Genomic DNA, 21,975 nt, shown 5'->3' on the forward strand with positions numbered 1-21,975 from the left:
TAAATGTTATATGGAAGTAATGTTCCTTCTACAAAATACAGACTTAAAAAATTCAAACACTTGGGAAAATTCAAAGACACTATGGTTAACTACCAAATACCAGGAAAGGTGAGAAGACAGGCAAACTACCATCTGACTAGACTTAATAGAGACAGATCAATAGACCCTAAATGGATTTGTTAAACAGTCTTTCTCATTGTGGATATTAGTTAACAGCAGTATGTGCATAACACATGCACATATCAGTATAAAATATATTAATATAACTAATATAAGTAAAGTTGAATCTAGGAATGCTTCCTAAAGAATATGAGTCTTTGAGTTCTTTTAGGTTGTGTTTGACTCTTCAGTGTATGTGGAGATGACTTACTCAGAAGCACTGAGATGAGAATAAGTATGTATGGAGAAAAATTTGATCAGTATAGTCAGCATATGTTGACTGCCTACCAGTCAACATATTTGGGAGGTGTATACAATTGATGAAGAATTAGTTTCTGCCTGCAAAGAAACTAAATTATATTTATGTAATGTGACCATAAATAAAAAGAAGGGAAAGCCTGGTTTAAATGAGCTTGTAAGTGCTATGGGAATTCAGAAGAGAGAGATTACTTCCACTTAGAGGATCAGGGAAGGCTTCATGGAAAAGGTGGGGTATGACTTTCCTAGGTGTAGTCACAAACTGATTGACTTAAAACAACAAAAATTGTTCTCATATAGTTCTTGAGGCTAGAATCTAAATTCAGGGTGTTAAAAAGGTCTTGTTCCCTCTGAGAATTTAGGTAGAATCTTCTTTGCCTCTTCCTAGCTTCCATCAATTCTTGGGGTATCTTGGTTTGCAGCTGCATCATTTCACACTCTGCCTCTGTTGTCACATGGCATTCTCCCTGTATGTCTCAGTGTCCAAATTTCCCTATTATAAGGACACCAATTAATATTGGATTAAAGGCCTACCCTACTCCAGTATGACCTCAACTAATTAGGTCTACAGTTATCCTGTTTTCAAATCAGGTTACATTGTGTGGCACTGGGGGTTAGGACTTATGTTAACATCTTTTGAGGGGAGGGCACAATTCAACCCATAACAGGTGACATGATACAGAGGTATTAAATTAAAATTTACTAAATAAAAGAAAGGGTAAGATTGTAACAAGTTGAATTAAGGAGAAAAGAACTGAGGGATTGATGGACAGAGGAGAAAGCATAAGGAAAATTTAGGAAAGGAAGTAGTAAGAAGTCTGGTTTGCTGGTGTGTTGAGGAGTGGTGGGGAGATAAAGCCAGAGTAGTTTCTTGGGGCCCTAGATGCTAGACCTAGGACATTTGAATGTTCTGAGTGGGAGCAAGATGGCACTACAGAATTTTTAAATGGTGGATAACTGATTCACGCTTTGCTTAACCAATTCAAGCCTTAGGGAGATTCTGTGATCAAGGGTTCATGGATAAGAAGACCCCTTGAAGATAAACAGATGTCTTATGATTTAACACACCTTGCTTCCTTCATTTGCCTATGCCAGTAACCTTTCACCAGGACAGTCAAATTCCTCTTACATAAAAAACAAAACCAAAAATAAAACAACAAAAACACCACCACAACAAACTTTGAGGATTTTATTAGCCTTTGTTAGTCAGTCATCTGTAAACATTGAGATACATCAGCTTTCTAGGTTCTAGTCAAAAGCCTCTCCATAGATTTCAGTAGTAACAATGTTGCTCTTCATTTTCTTTCAAACTTTAAAATCACCTCTTTTCCTTCTTATTTTTTACCTCTTGATTTTTCTCTAAACCATTTTCAGTTTTTCCATATCTTTTTAAACATCTAACTAATGGAAAGAATTGAGAAAGGTCATGTATGTACAAAGCAAATGATACATTCTTTTTCTGTGTCCTTTTAATAATAAATAGTTGTGTTGACTTTTTTGTCCACAGTAAGACAGTATTCAGATTGTGAATACTCATTCAGATTGTGGTCAACAGTAGTCCTCAGGTGCTTTTTCTTATTTGTACCTACACACTTCCTCCTGATTCTGTATTTTGCATTGTTCATATTTTCTCTAAGAGTATGTGTCAATGAAAATTTTTAAATTGTGTTAAAATATTATAGATGGATAAGCACATGACTTCCTAGTCATTATCATGTGTGTAGTCTTTACAAGTTTAATTCATATAAGTTTTTATAGTCTTTTCATTTGGCAGTATATCAATATACTTTTCCACTTATCTATATAGTTATCATTTTTAATGATACATAATAACCAAAGTTTAAATACTTTGGTTATTTGGCATTTGAGTGATTTTGAGTTTGTTTTTATTTTTGGTTTGTAATTCTAAATTATATTGTTGTGACACCTCTTTATAAATCTTTTTTCTCCAGTTTTTTTGAGAGCATTTTCCTTAAAAAGATTCAATTAGATCTAAAGATAACACTTTTTAGCCATATTGTCAAAGTATTCTTTAGAATAACTACCACTTTATATTGCCACTAGCCACTAGTTAATACTGGATTTCGTAATTTTTTTTCTTCCAATATAGTGGTACTTCACAGTTTGGTGGAGGTTTTGATATTTTAAAGTTTTATTATAAAAATTTCAAACATACAAAAAAACCCCAGAAATAGCGCAATGATAAACCTTTTAAAGATAAAGATATACTATGTTTTAAAATATTTTAACATTCATCTGTTACAAATAAGGACATTCTACATAATCACAGGACCATTATCACATTTAATAAAATTATCAGTAGGTGGTATATTTAAGTTTCCCCAATTGTCTTCAAAATGTTTGAAGTGGAATCAAATTAAGAACTATGCATCGTATTCACATGTTACTATTTTTGTAGTCTTTTAAAAAAAATGGAACAATGCCCATTTTTTGTCTGCTCCCTTACTTCTTTTTTCCATGGCATTGATTTGTTGAGACCAGAGCAGTTTTCTTGTTGAATATCCCACATTCTGGATTTATCTGATTGTTTGTGATGTTCAACTTGTTCTTTTATTCCTTGTTTTTCTCTAAACTGGAAAGTTTAAAGACTTGATTAGATTCTAAAGAATTGGTAGTCTAAAGAACTGATTAAATTTTAGTTACACATTTTGACAAAAATAATAAATATTCTTCACATTACATGATATTACAAAGTACATAAATGTCTTATTGTCCCACTATTGATAGCAACCTTGATTGCAGGATTAAGATTGTGACTGCCAGATCTCTTCATTGTGAAGTTGTGCTTTTTTTCTTTTGTAACTAGCAAATATGTTTTGTTTTTATTTTTATTAGTGATGAGCATTTTTTCAATCTTGTTTGAACTGATTTTCATGTCATTTGACCATTTGTTTAGTAGTGTAAATTTAATATTTTCCTTTTGTTTGTACTGTGTTTAAAATTTTTATTTAGTGTAACAAAGAATGGTGCATTGTTATAAAAGATAAGTTTCAAGTATAGCTAAAAATAAAATATTTAAGCAAAAAAAAAAGGAGATACAGATTGTAAATATATAGTGGGGCATTTCTTTGACAGGATCTTGTGATAAGACATGTTTGCTTTTTGAAAAAAATATTCTAAGCAGACAAACCTAAAAAACAAAGCTCTTGAGTCAAAAGCTTCTTTTATTTTCCTTTTTGAAATAGAGGTAAATCCTAAATTCATAAAAGTTGTTTTACATACCAACAAAAAAAATACCCAGAATTTATTTTTGTTCTTTGTTCTCTGTTTCATTTGGCATTTGGCTTTTATACACCAACCCTTTATTACTTTTAAATAACTATTTTTCCTGTCATTGCTATTAAAGATTTTTTTTCTTATTTCTTCTTGTTACATTCAACTAGTACTTTCCTTCATACCACAAAAGCAGTAGGCTAATTGAGAAAAGATGAGCATCACTTGAGGTGCATGAAGAAAAAACCAGCTGTCTCCCCTCTAGTTCCTATCTGTAAGCTACCCAAGTATCATAGCCCAGTGTTTCCTCCATATATTTCTCTATGCTCTTAAAAACACAAATATACATATTGATTCATTTTCTCTTATTTTTTAAGGTTATCATGATGCCATACACATTCTTCAACTTCTATTTTACTTTATAGGATATCATATGTTTTTTATATGATTAAATAGAAATCTGGTTCCTTTTTCCAGCTGCATAATATTCCACTTACATCAGTTTCTCTCAATGAACATTCAGATTGTTTCTGATTGTTTCTCCATTACAAACAGTAGACATCTTTGTTCATATACCTTTAAGAAGTGGAGGGGTGGTTCCATAGTGTAGTGGTTAGCACATCTGCTTTACACGCAGAATGTCATGGGTTTGCACCCCAGGTAGAGCCACGGACCATGCCTCCGTGAGCCAGACCCATCCCCCTGCCCTGCACACTGTGATCTGCAGGAGGAGATGCCCTCCCTTCAGAGATCTAGGTCTTAAAAGGAAATGGCAACATCCACAGGTCAGGGGTGAAAGTGTGTGTGTGTGTGTGGGAGGGGGCAGAGAAATTAAAGAGGGGGAAAAAAAATAAAGAAATGGAGCTTTTACTTCTGTAGGATAAATTCCCAAATATGAATTAAAAGATAAGCTTATTTCAGTATTATGAACTGCCAGGTTATTTTCAATAGAGGTTGTTGCAGTTCTTCTACCCACTGGCACTGGATAACAAGTCTTTTTAGTTTTTGCCAATCAGCTGGGTGAAAAGTTTTCTTATTTAATTTTAATAGCCCGGATCATTGGACATTTGCATTCCCTATTCTGCAAGTCATTTTTTACTGTCCTTATTTTTCTCTTGGGTTGTTAACTTTTTATTTTTTAATCAATTTACAGGTGCTTTAGTGTATTTGGGATATTAACTCCTTTTTGTTATAGGGGGCAAATATATTATCCCAGGCTATAATTTTGCTTTGTGGTTTTTTTTGACATATAGACTATTTTAATTTTACCTAATTATGTCTGTTGATATTTTCTCTGTGACTACCAGGTTATCACAACCCATCCTGAAGTTAATAATTCTTAAATTTTATTTTTATATTTTTGTTTATTATTACTTTTTAATCCTAATTTTGTTTCTGTTTTTTCATTTTGGGCAGAGATTATTTCTTTGTTTTTTAATATTAATAAACTTGTTCTCTTACTTTTGAATTTCCTTTACTGATCAAAAATTATCTCTTTTAACTAGGGATAAGCATAGTATCACATTTTTTTAATTTTTAAATAATCTCATTTGAACTTTGAAGACAGTGTCTTTCTAGTTGTTTCATATTATTTTGAATGCTGTTACCTGTGTTTGAAAATATTAGGATATTCACGTAATGCAATTTTGTCTGCAGGTTTGCTAAGTGTATCATCTGAGTCTTCAATAATGATGAAATGGTAGCTACAGGAGATGAAAGCTGATCTTAGGACTTCAGCATTTGACTTAAAAAGTGACAATTATAAGAACATAAAGCAAAACAAAACGAAAAACCTGACAATACTATCATTGTAAATATATTGAGACCCTGCAGAAGAAGAAACACTGACACTCCTAGAATGATGGTCTAAGGATTTCTCTAACTTAGTCCCAAATCTCATAATTTAACTCTTTGGAAACTTAATAGAAAAAGAAAGCCATTGTTCTTTAAAGTTTTCTTCCATCATCATATGGTAAGACAACATTCATTATCATTGTATATATGCTTTTCTAATTCTTTTAAAATTAAATATTTCATTAATAATGAAGTGTCACATAGAAAATTAGACTTCTCTACTATTAAGAAGTTTTGAAGAAGTCATTCACTCCAGCCTTAGTTTTTCCATCTGTTCCATGAGGATATTGGACCAGATTATTGCCAATGGCTCTCTAGTTCTTACTCTGCTCAGATTCTTATCAAGTTATTTTTAGGGAATTTTTTTATTAGTTCCTAGAGTGTAGGATTTGGTCAACTTTTCATTGTCATTTGTATATTTAGAGCATGGATTAAAAGACTGGTACTCTAGATGTGTTATTTTTTTTTATTATAGCTCTATTATGATTGAAAGAACGTGGTGGTGTTCATAATTAGAGCATTATGTATGAAGCAGTTTTTCTCTAAATTTTACTTTATCCACCTACTATAGTTTCTAACATGATGGGAAAAATCTCACTGAGCCTCTGATTTATTCTTTTGGTTTATAATGCACATAATTAAATTATTAACTATATCTGTGTTAGGATGAGCAAGAGTTTTAGGGATCTCAGATTTCATATTTTACAAGTTTATCTTTTGTTTCTTATATTAACATGTCAGGATTGAGGTTTAAGAGTTAACGTTAACATTCTCTAATTTATTAAATTGTCTGTTATCCCTGCCAAGAGCAAGCCAGTGTTGTTACAGTATTGAAATGCTGATCTCGACAGGCATTTTATTGATTCTTTCAGGGAACTAAATTTCTATGATTTGGGTGGAGGTTTGCATAAATTTTCCTTTAGAGCCCTGGACTTGGGAACAGGAGGCATATAATAGTTTTATAAGATCTTCATGAGAGGGCATAGGGAGGATGGGATTGGATCTTATTTTAGTTGTGCCATGGCAAATTGACAGTTCACATTAGTTGTTTACATTTGAGGCTTACATTTGTGGTTAAAAGGTCAACTTAATTTCTTGAGTACTGTAAGTATAATGCCCAGACTAAGGTTTATAAGGCAGATAATATAGGAATTCTAGGATTCTTATTTTACAGAGCTACTTAAAACATTTGAATAGAGATATTCATTTGTTAAAGTGAAAATATATGGAATAATAATTTAAGTTCTTGATAAATAGTTCTTGAGTTCTCTTAAGCCTAGAAGGAACCTGAGATTCTGTTTAACTCTGGCATAGTGGCTCACCTTCTCATTTTATAATTTAGGAATCTTGGGCCCAGAGAGATTGTATCCTGCCCAGAATCATACATACAACAACTTTATGGGAAGATCATGGCTAGAACTCAGGACACACCCTGCCAGTTTAGCCTAGCTCTCTAGTCTGTTACCCTGTTTTTTATTTTCGTAAATAATGCTAGTCTATTCTCAAGATACACCCAGTTGAATTTACAATTAATCATTTTTACATTTGTCTGTATTGAAAACATTTTTAAAAGTGTTTTTAAAAGTGCATATCGAGGTTAGGAAATTGTTTCATGGGTATTAGGCTTTATTTAATTTCCTTGTATGAATGGTGCAGCAGCTGTGATGGTGCACAGTTGTGAACCAGGACATCTGTGTTTTCCATTTATTTGTTGCTTGTTTGTTTTTTTACAGTCGTCATTAGTAATAAAAAATTTTTTCAGAGTACAAGTGGAAAAGTAAATGTTAAAAAGTATAATCAGCATATTTACAGCTTTACAAAAAGTAGGAAAGTGACAAGAAAGACTGTCTATAACTACATATGTGACCTATGGGAAGTCATGTAACCTCGGTGGGACTCTCTTTCTGCTCTGTACTTAATTAGAATCCTTCAGGGGTTCTGCCTAGGACAACTGTATCTGTTTTTAATGTCTGTTAATTGAAGTGTAATATGCACAACACAAAATACACAAATCATAAGGATAATGAATTATAAAATGAATACCCTAGTGTAATCACTACTGATGTATTTTGAAAAAGCTTCCTTGGTGATTATGATAAGCTTTCCTTGTTTAAAAAAAAATAAAAGGAAAGAAAGAAAGAAAAAAAACCCTGGACTTGAAATTGTAGATAATCTCATGTCTTTTACAGTTCTTTCAAAACAGTGGTAGAGAGAATGAATTTGGGCAGTCACAAAAATTTTACTTTGAATAGGTTCATTGAACTTAAATATTTAGTTTTCTGATGTCTCTTTTCTTTCTCTTTGCCCTTTTTCTTCTCTGTTTAGGTCCTGGATGGAATGGCGAGGGGTCCTACTGAACCCCTAACTATCTTTTCTGAGAGTGGTCAGAGAGTTCTTAAACAGGTCTGTTGATTCTACAGAACACAAATGCAAGTTTGATTTATTAAAAGACTTGGTTTCTACTTAAAGGATTGAATTAGAAGTAGACTTTACTTTTTTGAAAAAAGAAGGCATTTTTAATTTTAACGTCTGTATTTTACTTTGGCAAACTGCATTTGGCCTGTGGATTGGACTTAAGGTGACTAGATTACGATCTGCTTAATAGAAAAGCAGTTGAGTCATGTCTTTATTAGTTGTGTTGGATATATGCAATATGGCATAAATCTTTATTGGTTACATGGAAAGTACCAAGAAAAGATGAAAAGATCAGTATCTCAGTTGTTCATGATTCTGGAGGGCAATGGAGGCATGGATAAATCCAAGAAGGAAAATATTTATTTGGCCCTCTTTCTGATGTTCTTAGAATTCATAACTTTGAAAAAAAAAAAAAAAATCAGAGCTACCCTGCAGGTTTTCTGATTGAGAGAGGGGCAAGTGTATGTAGTTTTATTTTTTCATTCATCTATCTCCCTCTCTCATCACCATGAATAAATTTGATCAATTACTCAGATAAAAGCTCCAGGTCAGTGATTTCCCAAGCTTGTCTTCACATAGGAATCACCTATGGAACTTGGCAGACTACTGATGCCTTTGTCTTCCTCTCACACCTCAAATTCTCTTTCCCCATCCCATTGTGATTTAATTGGCCTGGTGGTATGACTTGGGCTTTGGAATTTTTAAAAGATGCTTAGGTGAATCTAAAGTGCAGACAGGGGTCTATAGCCATACTACCCTAAACAAGTCCAATCCCGTCTGATCTCGGAAGCTAAACAGGGTTGGGCCTGGTTAGTATTTGGATGGGAGACCACTTAGGAAGACCAGGTGCCGTAGCTTTAAAAAATAAAATAAATAAGGGATTATAAAATTGACAAGGTCCTTGTAATCTGTGAGGTCAACCAAGGGTTGCCTCACCTAAAATAAATAAAATAAAAAATAAAGTGCAGACAGGTTTGAGCATTCCCGCTTTAGCTGGTTAAAGCAGATCTGGCCACTATGAAACTTGTGACTCTTTTTTTTTAGATAAATATATAAATAAGGGGATAAATATTTTGATTTAAGAATCCTGTGCTTCAAATCTAAATTCTTACTAGAATGTAAGCTCCACAAAAGCAAGTACCATGTTTGTTTTTTCTTCACCATTCCATCTTTAGCATTTAGAACAATACCTGGCATATATTACATGGTTAAATATTTGTTGAATGAGTGAATAGACCTATCAGTCTCTAGTGAGCTGAGAGTATGCTTTTGCCTAGTACTTAGGTGGTCTGAGACATAGAGTGGGATGATGGGGAAGAGCCCAGCCTGTAGAAACTGACTGCCTGGGCGCAATTTATGGCTCTGTCACTTCTTGGTTATATGACTGTAAGCAAGTTTCTTCTCTGTGCCTCCGTTTCCTCATTTGTCAAATGTGGTTATAGAGTCTTCTTCATAGGGCTGTTGAGGGGACTAATTGAGTTAATAATGCAGAGTGCTCAGAACAGTATCTGATATAGAACAGTGTTCTGTAGAATTTAAGAAGCCCTGGATTCTTTGCATTTTGAATAATCTATCTGTTTCAGGGCTAAGGTAGAATAATAAAATCAGCTGCATTAGATGTAGTTGAAGCTTGACAAAGAAGGTGATTTTTTTTGTATGTCAACTTAATGAGGTATAATTTTCATACAATAAAATGCATTTATTTAAAAGTGAACCTTGTTTTGATGAGTTTTGACAATGTGTTTATTAGTTCATAGTATTTATTATGAAACAACCACACAACTGACATACAGAAAATTTCCATCTCCCTAAAAAGTTTCTTATACTCCTTTGTAGTCCATCCCTCCCAGAGCCCCACCTATGCTATATTGCTTTGCATTTTTTAAAATTTTATATAAGTGCATTTATGTTATATTCTCTCTTGTGTTTAGCTTCTTTTACTCAGTATAATGATTTTTTTATTTATCCATGTTATTGCATACATCAGTAGTTCATTCCTTTTTCATGCCTAGTATTTTGTTGTATAAATCTGTTTATCCATTCATCTGTGATGGACATTTGGGTGGTTTCTAGTTTTGATGATTGTGAATAAAGCTGCTATATACATTTTTGTAGACCTGTTTTCATTTATTTGGGAGTAAATCCCTAGCAGTGGGATTGCTAGGGATTATATGGTATAGTATCTAACTTTTTAAGAAATGGCCAAACAGTGTTAAAGGAGGTAAATATTCAGCAGGATTTCCAAGGAAAGTACATTAGTTATTTATTATTATATTAAAGTACCACAAATTTAACAGTTTAATATAACACATATTTATTATGGCACATTTTCCATGGGATAAGAATCTGGATATAGCTTAAGTGGGTTATCTGTTTCAGGATCTCTTATAGGCATCAGGCAAGGTGTCAGCCAGGACTGGAGTCTTATCTCCGTGCTTGACTAAAGAAGGAACTGCTTGCAAGTTCACTTGGTTGTTGGCAAATTCACTTCCTTAAAGGATGTTGGATGAAGGGCCTTGATTTCTCACTGGCTATTTTGGCTGGAGGCTGCTCTCAGTTCCTTGCCATATGTCCTCTCTAACATGTTAAGCTGAGAAGCCAAGAGAGGCTCCTAGGGAAATAGAAGTCACAATCTTTATAACCTAATCATGGAAGTGACATCCTATCACCTTTGCCTCATTCTGTTGGTTAGAAGCAAGTCACTAGGCCAGCCCACACTCATAGAGAAGATATTACACAAGGACATGAATACCAAGAGGCTGGAATAATTAGTGGCCATCTTAGAAGTTTATCTACTATAGAAGGTATGACTTAGTGCCAGGCTGGGACTAGATAGGACATTGTGGGGGATCAGGGGATTGGGTGGGGGGGGAAGCATGTGAAATTTTCTTTACCTTTTTTCTATAAAACTGTATCTTTTCTTTCACATTTATCCTCTGCCCCCTTCAAGAACAGACATAAAGGTCATTCCACAATGAGATTTTAATATTAAGTAGGTTTTTTTTTAGACATTCAGTTAAAGGCTCCCAGAATTATATAGTGTTTATATATATATTAAGAATTGGGATCTATTTTAATTATTTATTTAAAAAATATTTAAGTTAGTTTCAGGTATACAGTACATTGGTTAGGCATCTATGTAATTCATAAAATGATCCCCCATTTGCTCCTTCCCTCCCCTGACCCTCTACCTAGCCATCATATTAATGCTAACTGCATTCCTTATCCTGTGCTTCCCATCCCATGACCAACTACCTACTAATTTGTCCTTTTTTAACCCTTCACCCCATTCTCTCAGCCCCTCAAATCCCCTCCCCTCTGTCTACAACCAAATTGTCCACTGTATTTGTGAGTCTGTTTTTGATAAGTTTGTTCTTTTTGTTCCTTAGATTCTGCATATAAGTGAAATCATATGGTATTTATATTTCTCTTTCTGATTTATTTCACTCAGCATATATGTATTTTTAAAAGCATTTTGTTATGGAAATTGAGACAGATACAAAAGTAGAATACTACCACAAACTCTCATATACCTTTACCCAGCTTTAATAGTTTATTTTCAACTTTGGCACTATGGACACTTTGAACTGGACAGTTATTTGTTTTGGGGACTGTCCTGTGCCTTGTAGGATATTTAACAGCTTCCCTGACCTCTATGAGCAATATACCACTGTAGGGGTGTATTTTATCCATTTACTAATTGATGGACATTTGGGTTGTTTATGGTTTACTTTCAGTTTGAGGCTATTACAAAGTTGCTGTTAACTTTCATAGGCAAGTCTTTGTGTAGACATGTTTTCATTTATTTGGGGTAAATATCTAGGAGTAAGATTGCTAGGTCCTATGATAAGTATATGCTTAACTTTATAAAAAACTGCTAAATTGTTTGTACCTTTTAATATTCCCACTGGCATGAGAGTTCCAGTCGTTCAGTGTCCTTGCTAACATTTGATATTATCATTCTTTTAAATTTTACCCATTACAGTAGGTGTGTTATTTCTTTGTGGCTTTTTTGTTGTTTTTTTTCTTTTTTCAATTACAATTTATATATAATATTGTATTAGTTTCAGGTGTACAACATAGTGATTAGACATTTATATAACTTGTGAAATGATCACCTCAATAACTCTAGTACCCATCTAACACTGTACAGTTTTTACAATATTATTGACTATTCCCCATGCTGTACTTTACATCCCCATGACAATTTTTATAGCTGCCGATTTGTACTTCTTAACCCCTTCAACTTTTTCACCCATCCCCCACTCCTACGTTTTGGTGACCATCAATTTGTTCTCCGTATGAGTTTCTGTTTTGTTTATTTATTTTATTTTTTAGATTTCTATATGTAAGTGAAATTAAATGGCATTTGTCTTTCTCTGTCTAACTTATTTCACTTAGCATAATATTCTCTAGGTTCATCCTTCTTTATATATTATCTATCAGTGGAACACTTAGATTGCTTCCATATCTTGACTATTATAAATAATATTGTGGTAACCATAGGGGTGCATGTATCTTTTCAAATTAGTGTTTTGAGTTTTTCAGGTAAATACTCAGGTATGGAATTGTTCTGTTTTTAATTTTTGAGGAACTTCCATTCTGTTTTCTATAATGACTGCACCAATTTACAGTCCCACTAAGAATGCATGAAAGTTCTCTTTTCTCCACATCCTCGCCTACACTTGTTTGTTGATTTATTGGTGATAGCCATTCTGACAGATGTGAGGTGATAACCTTATTGTAGTCTTAATTTGTATTAGTGATTAGTGATGTTGAGCATCTTTTCATATGTCTGTTAGTAATCTGCATGTCTTCTTTGAAGGAATGTCTATTCGGGTCCTCTGTCCCTTTGTTTGTTTATTTATTGGGGTAATATTGGTTAATACAATTATGTAATTTTCAGGTGTACATTATAATTTGACATCTATATATTCTGTTGCGTGATTACCACTCAGAGTACAGTTTCCTTCAGCTACCATATATTTGATCTCCTTTACCCATTTCACCTTCCCCTTACCCCCCTATATTTGACCCCCTTTTACCCTGTCTACCACTTCCTTCCTCCCCTACCCCCTACCCTCTGGTAACCACTAGTCCATTGTCCATGTCCCTGAGTCTCTGTTTGTCCTGTTCATTTGTTGCTTTTAGGTTTATATCCCACATATAAGTGATATGTGATTTTCAACTTTTTTAATCTGGCTTATTTCACTTAGCATGATTATTTCGAAGTCCATCCAGATTGTCACAAATGCTCTGCCCATTTTTTAATCAGATTTTTTTGGTGTTGAATTGTATGAGTTCCTTTTAGATTTTTGGATATTAACCCTTCATCAGATGTATCATCGGCAAATATCTTCTCCCATTCATGGGTTGTTTTCTTCTAGTTTTATGGTTTCAGGTACTACATTGTCTTTAATCCATTTTGAGTTTATTGTATATGGTATATTTCTTTTTTTGTTGTTGTATCTGTCCAGTTTTCCCAACACCATTTATTGAAGAGACTATCTTTACACCTAATTGTATATATTTACCTCCTTTGTCAAAGATTAACTGACCATATTGGTATGGGTTTGTTTCTGGAGTCTCTATTCCTTTTCCATTGATCTATGTACCTGTTTTCATGCCAGTATCATGCTGTTTTGATTACTATAGTGTTGTAGTTTAGTTTGAAATTAGGTAGCATAATACGTTTAACTTTGTTGTTTTTTCTCAAGAGGGCTTTATGTATTCAAGGTCTTCTGTGGTTCCCTAAATTTTAGGATTGTTTATTTTAGTCCCGTGAAAAATGCTCTTAGTATCTTGATAAGGATTGAATTGAATCTCTAGATTGCTTCGGGTAGTATGGACATTTTAACCATGTTAATTTTTCCTGTCCATGAACGTAGTATATCCTTCCATTTATTTATATCTTCTTCAGTTTCTTTCTTCAATATCTTATAGTTTTCCAAGTACAGGTGTTTTACCTCTTTGGGTAAATTTATTCTTGGGTATTTTATTCTTTTTGATGAAATTGGAAATGGGATTTTTCCTTAATTTTTCTTTCTGATCATTTGTTATTGGTGTATAAAAATGCAACCAATTTCTGAATATTAATTTTGTATCCTGCTACTTTATCGAAGTCATTTATTTTAATAGTTTTTTTGGTAGAATACTCAGGGTTCTCTCTACATAGTATCATTTCACCTGCAAATAATGACAGTTTTACTTTTTCCTTTCCAATTTGGATGCCTTTCTTTGTGATTTCAATTTGCATTTTCTGTGACTGATGATTTTAAGTATCTTTTCATGTGCTTATTGTAAAGTGTTCAAATTTTTTGCCCCCCTCAAAAAAAATTTTTTGCCCTTTTATTTTCCCCTTCTTTAATCCCCTCCCCTACTTCCACCCCTATGGATTTTGCCATTTCCCCTTAAGAACTGGATCTCTGAAGGTGGGCATCTCTTCCTACATACTCACAGCATGCACCCCTGGCCTGGCGCATGGTGTGTGTGTGTGGGGTGGGGAGTTGGAGGGAAGGGGCTGGCACACCCAGGGGATGGTCTGGAGCGCAAACCCAGGACCTTCTGGGTGTAAAGCAGATGTACTAACCACTACACTATACTGCTACCTCAACTTTTGCCTATTTTTGGGGTGGTTGTTTATCTTATTACTGAGTTTCCTTTGTCTCTTTCCCTATGTGTGTATAAACATACACAATTAAGAAAATTGAGATGATGAATGCAGTTTATATACTTTTTATATTTTAAGATATGAACAATTCCCATGATGTTAAAGATTCCTGAAAATGGTGAATTTTAATGGAGAAGCAATAGTACATTTCATACATTGTTTAAACTCTTTCTTGTTGAACTATGAGCTAGCTGCCAGTTTTTCACTGTTTTTAAAAATTTATTTTTATTGTGATATTAGTTAATGAAATCCAGTGTCAGTGTACAATTCAACAGTAAGGCATATAGGTGTATGTGTGTGTATGTGTGTGTGTGTGTGTGTGTATTTGCGTTCACCACCCATAATTTTTTTCACTATTAATAATATTTTGGTGACATCTGAATATAAATCTTTAACCACATCTTTATTTCATTAAGTTAGATTCCTAGATGTTAAGTTTATAGTAAAGATGTTAAGGAGAATGAACATTTTTAAACAAAATAGGAATGTTAATCTATTTCATTGTACCTTTCCCACAATTATTTTATTTTAAAATTCTTTGCAATTTGATGTTGAAAGAAAGGTATATTTCATTTTGCTTTTCTTTGATTACTTATGAAATGTAACAAACTTTATTAATGATCTTTATTTCTGATTTTATAAATTGTCCATTTTGGGGTCGATTTTTCTGTTGGAATGTTAATGTTTTCCTTAATGTTAAAGAGTGCATTTAACTTTAGCTAGAATTTTTTAGTATACGTTGTTGCTGTGGTCTGAACACACCCCTCACCCCCAAATTCATATATTGAGATCCTACTGCTCAATGTGATGGATGCTACTGAGAGATGGGCCTTTTGGGAGGTGACTAAGTCATGAGGTTAGAACCTCATGAATGGCATTAGTGCTCTTATAAAAGAAACCACAGAGCTCTTATAAGAGAAACCACAGATCCCTAACTCCTACCACCATGTGAGGACACATTGAGAATTTGGCAATCTGTATCCTGGAAGGTTTTCACTGGAACCTGACCATGCTGACATAATGATCTTGGACTTCTCAGCCTCCAGAAGAGTGAGAAATAAATTTCTGTTGTTTATGAGCCACCCGATTTGTGGTACTTTGTTATAGCAGTTTAAACAGACTAAGAAAATTGAGAAGTGAGAATTTAATAATTCTTCTAAGTATTCAACCAATTTGTCCCTAACTATAAAACAAAATCATCCCCCGCACAAAGAAACATGATACAACATTCATTAATGAACAGTCAGAAGAGAACTAAATAAAAAGAAAAATCACCCACAGCAACCAGCAAAACGGAAGACAGTATTCGCAAATCACATAGCTGATAAGGGATTTGTATCTCAGATATATCAAGAACTCTTACAACTCAATAATAAAGAGAAATAGTCCAATTAAAAAGTTGGCAAAGGATTTGAATAGGTATTTCGACAAAGAAATTATGTCAGTGGTCAGTAAACATGAAAATATACTCAACATTGTTAGCTTTCAGGAAAGTCAAAACCACAGTTAGATACTACTTCACACCCACTAGAATGGCTATAATGAGAAAGATAATAAGTGTTGTTGAGAATGTAAAATGGTATAACTGCTTTGGAAAACAATCTGGCAATTCCTCAAAAGGTTAAAACAGAGAGAAGACATATGACCTAGCATTTTCACTACTAGGTGTATGCGTATGTGTATATATATACCCCAGAGGAATGAAAACATACATTCACATAAAAATACGTACACAGATATTCCTAGCAGGATTATTCGTAATAATGAAAAGTAGAAACAACCCAAATATCTATGTGTAAATAAATGTGGTATTTACATACAGAGATATTATTTGGTAATTTAAAAAGTGAAGTACTGTTACTTGCTACAACACCTTGCAAAAATTATGGTAGGTGAAAGAAGCCAGTCATAAAAGACCACTTATTGTATGGTTTCTGTTATATATCTAGACTAAACTAGTGCTCCTTGACCTAGTCTAAAACTCTTTATCTTTTAATAAGGGTGTTTAACCCATTAAATTAATGACAGCATATTAGCAAAATTGTTCATAGAACTCAGATGAAGATGATGATTAATAGTTCATCTTTATTTTATTATACCTTATAGGTCTTTTCAAAAATTATTTTTTTTAAATAGCATTTAATAACAATTATTTAAACTTAGCCCTATGTTTAACTGGTTTAATCTGTGGTCTCGGGGTCTTTGTTTTTGGTTAATTATTCAGATATATTTATAAAAAGTACTTGATTAGTATACTTTCACCTGAAAGTATCTTTATGTTGACTTCACACTGAATGACAACTTGGCCAGGGAGGGGACGGAATTATGAGGTCTCATTATTTTCCATTCCTAATTCTTTACTATGTTGCCATTGTCTTCTGATCTTGCAAAGCAGAAATCCGAGGCCAGCCTGATTTCTGCTCCCCCATGTATGACTTTTTTTTCCTCCTGGGTGATGGTGGGACATTTTCTTTATCCTTGAAATCTAAAAGTTTTACCAGAAACAAATCTAGTCATCACTATCTCTTTAGTAATTTTACCTGGTATTTTGTGAGTTCCTTTTGAGCTAGAGGTGCAGAATATTCTTTGACTCAGGCAAGTTTTCATTTCCTTTTAAAAAAATCTTTGATTATTGTTTCTGTCCATTTGTTTCAGGGATAACAATTAATTGAAGTTTATTTCTTCTCTCCTTATCAGTCTTCTCATAGTTTTCATTACTTTGTCCTTTCCCTCTTCATTCTTGAAGAGTTTCTCAAATTTATCATCCCCACATTTTCTAAGTAAGTATTCTGCTCTTTATTTTTCTAGTAAAGATTTTAATTCTTCTTGGGCGTGTTTACTTATTTTTCCTTTTCTTTTTCCTTTTTCTCAGTTCTCACATTTCAACTAGTTCTTTTTTTTCCCTACTTATGGACCTTGATATCATATGTGTTTTATCAAATTTGTTCAGAGTACAAATTTGATTTATTTTCTGAATTACAAATACAGAGTTTCTCTTTTGTGTTGTGGAATGTTTTTTAATCCCTCCCCTCAGTTGTTCTTCCTTGAATATGGAGATGGGTATACAGGTCTAGCAATTGCCAAATAGTGTAGATAGGTTCCCTCACTGACTACCTGGTAGCTGTATGAATTCTCCTTTCAGATGTTAAGCTAAAGAACTAATTGATGCACATAGTTTCTTAATACTTCTTAGTGTCTAGCATTCATTTATGTGCCTTCTGCTGATCGAGGGGAGGAAATCTATTCCTCTGGACTGGTAATTTGACTTTGGAAAAGAGAATTTGTTTTTTAATTGTTTGAAAACTGGGCTATAAATAACTTTCTCAGAAAGTAATGCTTCCAGGGCTTTTGTTCTCTCAGCCCTGCCTGTCTCCATCTTCAGATCCGAGGATGTATGTACTACTTGTATGTTATAGAATCTGAAGTAGAAAAGGAAGGCTATGGGCATGTAAGAGTGGTGACCATTCTAAATGGGTCTCTTGTGGTAGGGTGGTGTACCTCACCATTGCCATTGCCGTCTTGGAGCATGTAGTCAGAGGAGATAGAACCACATGTTGGAGGTAGAGATTTTTAACTAAAAATCTTTTATCTTTCTGCCTGGTTCTATTGTTGCATCTTGATCCCATTCCTGATCTTTGACAGAAAAGTCATTTTGAGTTCAACAGTTCTTTGAACCCAACAGCACTTTGAACAGCAGTCCTAGTTTCCAGTGCAATAATAACTTTAACTCATTGTTTCCATATGTATGTTAATGAAAAAATTAGGGTAGAGGCAATGATAGAGATGAACCAGGTATTGTTAGATAGCCTACATTTTCACTTCTAGCTTGGGGTTAACTTTTTGAAAGGAGGAAGATGAGAGAGGATTGTTGGGAACAGCTACAAAGTGAAAGAAGGAAGAGTTAAACATCTTGCACTAAATGATTTCCAGTTTCTCAGGGAAATATGATAACACTGAAATAAAATGGATAAGGTTTAAATAGTGATGGTGTCCCTCGGTCTGGAAAGTAAGTTAGCCCCTCATTTTCTAAATGACAACATGGAAGCTAGGAAAGCATAAGAGACTCCAAGGCCACAGACATAGAAAAGAACAAGATAGAATTCAGGGTAGTGTAGTTTACTTTTAGATTCTGTTTTGTTTGATTTTTCTCACAAACAATACGATCTTATATTACTATGTTAAAAACAAAAAAAAAAATTGAAAGAAACAAAGTTTTTAAAGAGCAATGTGTAAAACAATGAATGAAAAGTATGGTTCTAAATTGGAGCTGCATGTTAGCATTACCTGGATAGTGTTTAAATACCCAAAGCTCAGTCCACAGTGCAGACCTAGTATGACTCAGGCATTATTATTTTTAAGTTTCCCCAAATAATTATAATGTGTAACCAAGATTGAGAACTACTGAAGTTCTTTAAAGCATATACTCATTTAATCGCAGGTATTCTTCAGCCATTTTGGAGTAGTTAAGGCAGTTCTACTTAGTGAGTATTGACATAAAATAGATTGAATCACTTGGTTCTGATATTTCTGCTAATTAGGTACTGTGTACGAGTAGGCAGAGTCACCCAGATGAGAAGACAGTTTGGTATGTGGTAGAAGAAACACTGAACTTGAAATTGAAAGACCAGGATCCCTAGGCCTGATGCTGCCACAATCTTAGCCTGTAAATTCAGTCAAGTCACAATACCACTGTCTAGATTTCACTTTTTTTCTTTGAGAGTGGGGGAGTTAGGCTAATTATTCTGTAAATTTCTTTCTAGCTCTTAAATTTCAAGTCAGTTTGGGTGAGGAAGAGGCAGCTGGCAGACTTTGTGTGACTGAAGAATAGGTGAGCAAGGGAGGCCAGGACACTGATAGGAGCATTGTTGAAGGAACCAGCTGTGGGATGAGAGGAGAGTGGGTAGGGAGGAACCGAGTGTGTGAACAATAGAGCCTGAAGGTAAGGGGGTGGTGTGGGGTAGGGTTGGGAACAAGTGTGGGAGACTGGCCTAAGGGAATAGTGTTGGAGGTGGTGGCAGTGGCTCAGGACCTAGTAATGATGTGGTCCAGGTTCTTATTTTACTGTTAAATGACTCACAGGAGAAATGTGGTCAGAAGAGCTTCCCTCAAAACAAGGAAATAGAAAGAGGATATTTTTGTTGTTGCATGTGGTAAGGATAAAATATTATAATTGCTGCGAAAGGTTTAAGAGAATGGTAGGTAGCTGGCTTTTGTTTTCAACAGATTATACATTCTCATGGTCAAAAATCAAAACATACAAAAGATAACATTGAAAAGTCTTGATCCCACCCTCAGCCTTGTGGGCCTTATTTATACACCCTCAATTTTTTAAAATGAAAATTTCAAACATACAGAAAAGTTGAATAATAGTGATATTTTGCTATATTTGTATCGTCTTTCTATCTGCATATCTTTGCTGAATACTTTAAAAATAAGTTGCAGACATTATGACACTGCTTTAAATGCTTCAGCATGTATCTCTTAAGAATAAGAGTACTCTCTGTATAGTCGCAAATAACATTACCACACTCAAGAAAAAAAAAATTAAGTGCCCTAGTATCTTCTGTCACTCATTTCACATTCAGTTTTCTCCAAATATCTAAACATTATTTTATGGCTGTTTTCTTCAAAGCAGGTCTGAGCAACGTTCATGTATTGCATTTGGTTGTAATGTCTCTTCTGTCTCCTGTATCTAGAACTGTGTCCTCCCTCTAATTAGTCCCCTGAGATTTTGGGTTTTGAAGAGACCAAATCAGCTTCATTGTAGCATGTTTCAAGTTCTAGATCCGATTATTTCTTGTAATTGATTCTTCTTCATGTAATTTTTTCTTGTAAGAATTTCTGTATGTAATTTTTCTTGTTATTCTATCTCCTGAATTTCCTATAAAGGAGAAATTAGGTTCAAAGTCTTAATTTAGACCCAGGTTAGGCATTTTTGGTAATAATACATCATAGATGATGCCTTGTACTTCAGGTTTCATTATATCAGGAGGCATAAGTGAAAGGTCTGACTCTAATTGTTTCTGAGTTTGATCACTTAGTTCAGCTGGTGACTGTCAGATCTCTCCATTGTAAAGGTACTCATTTTTCCCTTTGCAGTTAGGAAGTAGTCTGTGGAATAATCCTCTGGCACCTTGGGAATCTTCTGTTCCCCAGCAGTTTCACCAAATGATATTTAGCATCTTTTGATCATCCTTGCTAGAATGATTTCTTTCCTTCTTTTTCTTTCTTTCTTTCTTTCTTTCTTTCTTTCTTTCTTTCTTTCTTTCTTTCTTTCTTTCTTTCTTTCTTTCTTTCTGTGAAAAAATTTAAAAGATTTTTATTCAAATATAGCTAACATATAATATACTAGTTTCAGATATACACCATAGTATAAATACCTAAAGAAGCGATCACAATCTGACACCACATACAGTATTATTGACTATATTCCCTGTGCTGTACATTACATCTCCATCACTTGTTTTATACCTAGAAATTTGAAACTTATTCCCCTTCACCTTGCCTCTTAAAATTTTTTCAGTTACAGTTACAGTTGACAATCAGTATTGTATTTCATGTGTACAGCATAGTTGTTAGACATTTGTATAATTTACAGAGTGATCCTCTGACTACTCATCTGGCACTATATATAGTGCCAGACTATATTCCCTATGCTTTGCTTTACATCCCCATGACTATTTTGTAACTACTAATTTGTACCTCTTAATCCCTTCACCTTTTTTGTGCCCCCCCCCTGCTCCCCGCCAAAGAAAAACTCTTCTGTCTGGCAACTATCTGCTTGCTCTCTGCATCTGCGAGTCTTTTTCTGTTCTTTTTGTTTATTTTGTCCTTTAGATTCCACATATAAGGGAGATCATATGGTATTTGTCTTTCTTTGACTTATTTCACTTAGCATAATACCTTCCAGGTCCATCCATGTTGTCACAAATGATAAGATTTTATTTTTATGGCTGCCTGAATCATTTATTTCATTGGATATTGAAAAATGATGATTTTAAAAATTCTTCCTGTCCTTCTACACTTATTAACTGGCATTCTTCTGTAAAGGAGAGCTTTTCCTCTCTACTGAGGATGAACCCCTCTCAAAAGGCAAAGTAAATTGCTTAATTATTTCTCCTTAATTATCAATCTTCAGAGTAAGTAGTTGATGTAATAGTCATCTCCATTGCTGGCAGACGATAGGTTTCTTTTACTCTTTTTTTAAGCTATTACTGTGGATTAGGGTCTTGTCTATTCATGATATTATAATCAGTTTGTCATTGTTCTTTTTTATACTCAAATTGTCTCAGATTTGCTGGTGGGAACCCCTTAAAACTGGCTCTTGTGTCTTTGTGATGGCTCTCCATTGGTGTGAATACTTCTTTGCTTCTGGTACAACATGA

The 21,975-nt window shown here is 34.0% G+C and overlaps 1 protein-coding gene and 1 pseudogene across 12 annotated transcripts in view; both read left to right on the forward strand.

Moving 5' to 3' along the window:
- The window catches only part of NCOA6 (nuclear receptor coactivator 6), an 89,902-nt gene that overhangs the window by 7,080 nt on the left and 60,847 nt on the right, over positions 1-21,975 (forward strand). For 6 of the 12 annotated variants that reach the window (XR_004953625.1, XM_036229501.1, XM_016126409.2 and 3 more), the window contains exons 1-2: positions 5,158-5,623; positions 7,831-7,908. The exons of 1 other annotated variant lie outside the window; for it this stretch is intronic. The gene's annotated coding sequence lies outside the window, so the exon portion shown is untranslated. Of the gene's footprint in view, positions 1-5,157; positions 5,624-7,830; positions 7,909-21,975 lie in introns of those variants that run through there. 5 more of the 12 variants (XM_036229500.1, XM_036229499.1, XM_036229505.1 and 2 more) reach the window with 4 other exon arrangements.
- LOC118610432 lies at positions 8,660-8,778 on the forward strand (annotated as a pseudogene).

Source organism: Rousettus aegyptiacus, unplaced genomic scaffold (assembly GCF_014176215.1).
Source record: "Rousettus aegyptiacus isolate mRouAeg1 unplaced genomic scaffold, mRouAeg1.p scaffold_m13_p_12, whole genome shotgun sequence".
In the NCBI taxonomy this organism is placed as follows: domain Eukaryota; kingdom Metazoa; phylum Chordata; class Mammalia; order Chiroptera; family Pteropodidae; genus Rousettus; species Rousettus aegyptiacus.